This window comes from Suricata suricatta, chromosome 9 (genome assembly GCF_006229205.1).
Source record: "Suricata suricatta isolate VVHF042 chromosome 9, meerkat_22Aug2017_6uvM2_HiC, whole genome shotgun sequence".
Lineage (NCBI taxonomy): Eukaryota > Metazoa > Chordata > Mammalia > Carnivora > Herpestidae > Suricata > Suricata suricatta.
In genome coordinates, this window is record NC_043708.1 from 73660764 (window position 1) to 73663646 (window position 2883).

Sequence of the window (2883 nt, forward strand, 5' to 3'; positions counted from 1 at the left end):
TTTTTTTTTTCTATATGTGGTCCTCTCCTACAACACATCTGGATAAATTTATAGCCAGATTTGATACAATTTTAACTCCTTTTCTAAATCCAGTCATTCAGGAACTGAGAGATGAGGATGGCAATGAGGAGAGTGTTTAGTCAGCTTAGGGGCTTTAGAAAAAAAAATCACTAAATGGCTTTATTGAAACACAAAATTTCCAAGTGACTATTGATTAATTTTAAGTTCCTAAAAGCCAATCCTCTAGAAAAAGGGACCATCTTTCTGCATCTTATTGTTATTATTATTATTCTTATTATTTTATGTTTGTTTGCTTGGAATGTCTTCCTTTCTTCATTCGGCTTTGCTCTCTGTGTTGGCTTCTATACATTAGATAAAACATCTACCTCTTCCAGTTTTGAAGGAAGGGCCTCATGTAGTAGAGGAAACATAATGTTCAATACCACCCTAGTCCTTGGTCGTCTCTCAAATATTTGATTGTCCAAACAGCCTATTAAATATTAATAGCTCCCAGAAGTTGAGGATGTGCCAAGACCTACAAGGGTCTCAAAGAGGAGGATCTTACTCAGCAGCTAGAGTCAGGATTATTGGAAACCAGACCCACAGGGGGTAGGTTTTTTGAGTTTTTTGATAGTAGTTTTTAAAGTAAGCAAATATACATCACAAAATTTTTTTTCTTTTTATTATTATTATTTTTAATTTTTAATAGTTTATTTTCAAATTGGTTTCCATATAACACCCAATGCTTCTCCCCACAAGTGTCCCCTACCATGACCATCATCCCCTTCCCTCCCTCCCCCTCCCCCTTCAGTTCACGGTTCCTCTTCAGTATTCAATAGTCTCTCATGATTTGTGTCCCTCACTCTCCCCAGCTCTCTTTCCCCCTTCCTCTCTCTGTTAGGTTTCTCCTGTTAGACCTATGAGTGCAAACATGGTATCTATCCCTCTCTGCCTGACTTATTTCACTTAGCATGACACCCTCAAGGTCTATCCACTTTGCTACAAATGGCCATATTTCATTCTTCCTCATTGCCATAAATTTTTACAAAATGGTAATTATATGAGGTGATAGAAGTGTTAACTAAGCCTATTGTGATAATTATTTTGCAGTGGTTATATACAAGTGTATAAATTATTCCATTGTATATCTTCAACATATACAATATTTTGTGTCTCAATAAAGTAGGAACAAAAATAAAATTTAAAAAATAAATGAGGGAAGGAATTAAAATGGCACATCATTAGGGGGACTCTGTGCTTGCGTCATACCTTGAACACAGATAAAAATCAAATCATTCCAAATACCCAAGAAATCCATCTGAATGTTCAGAGAATAAACTGCAGAAGTAGGAGAAAAATCACATTGTGGAAGGTAGAAGGTGTGGAGATGCGATTCTGAGGAGAAAAGAATTGGGGGGTAGGGAAGGGGAGCCTTGATCTCGGAGAGAGGAAAGAGAGAGACAGAGAGAGAGAGAGAAAGGGGTTGCACAAGAGAAACACTTCCCCCAAGCCACTGATAGTGAAAACTAGAGTGGATAATTATCACAAGTTTTTATAAGCAGTGGAGCCCAAAGTCTGAGGTGTTAGAAGTCTACAACACAGCCACGTGGGGTCTGGTGCCTATAGCAGTGCTCCTGTGGGGAAGGAGGGCAGAGGCCCAGGAGTAGATGGCATGGTTTGAGGATCCCTTGGGTTGCACAGGGAGAAAGAATTCCCCTCCTTGGAATGCATTTAGAAGAGATGGCACTACCTCTCAGGGGACAAAAGAGGTGCTAGGCACCAATGTGCTGCCCCACTCATTAGCAAAGGAACAGAGACACACTGACTTTTTCCTGTGTTTTGCCATAAGCTCCAACCCTTCAGTGATCGATCATGTGACAGGTTTTTGGGGGCTAACTGCCACTGGCTGCAGTGTGACAAGACCATCCCTCCAAGGATCAGCATGGGTTTGCACCACACCCCTAAAATTTCGAGTTTTGAAACCCAGATGAGTGTCTGATTCAAACACAGAAATAATGTACCACCTGGTAGGCAGACAGCTCAGGCACAGACAGGGTGAAAGCAGTGACCTGGTGGAATCTGGGGTCACAATAGGGGAGATTGTTTGCTTTTCTATGAGGGCTTCCTGAACAGTGGAGGGTGCAAACTCCCCACTCTGGGATGAGAAAGCAGGGTGATGCCATTTTCTTCCAGCCCATCAGCACTGACAAAATTCAGTGAGCCACACAGCACCCCTGTGGAAGCTGAAGCCACTTACATAAGCCCTGTATGCCCCCACCCCCAGTACCCTGTAGATGCATCTACTAGGGCAAGTCAGCCTGAGAACCAGCCACAGCAGACCCCTTCCCCAGACCAGCAAAAACCCCTCACATTGACCAAGTCTCCTGCTCATAGAGTGCTATAAAGCTTCGGCTCTGGGAGAAATAGGATCAAGCTTCTTTTAATAACCAGACCAAAACACACTTAGTTAAAACTTGTCACACTGTGGACAAGGGTCAAACAATCTTCACTGCAAGCAAGGAGAAACTCTTTAGAGGACTGATCTGAAGGAAAGAACAGCCAAACACAACACTAGAGGGCACACTCTGAAACACTTCTTGAAGCGCCAGGCCCTGCACAGTATAGGATGTCTTAATATAGACTAAACTCACAGGAGAAGGAAATATAACAGGTTTTCCTAGTACATACACAAAAAACAGTGACCTAGAAAAATGACAAGATGGAGGAACTCATCCCAAAAGAAAGAACAGGAAGAGGTCATGGATGGGGATCTAATCAAAACATATATAAGTGATTTGCCTGAACCAGAACTTAAAACAACAATTATAAGGACACTAGCTAGGCTTGAGAAAAGTATAGAAGACATTAGAGAATCCCTTACTG

General features: G+C 41.7%; 1 protein-coding gene across 1 annotated transcript in view; it reads left to right on the plus strand.

Annotated features, from left to right (window-relative positions):
• The window catches only part of LOC115300967 (olfactory receptor 4F3/4F16/4F29-like), a 53699-nt gene that overhangs the window by 24463 nt on the left and 26353 nt on the right, over positions 1 to 2883 (plus strand).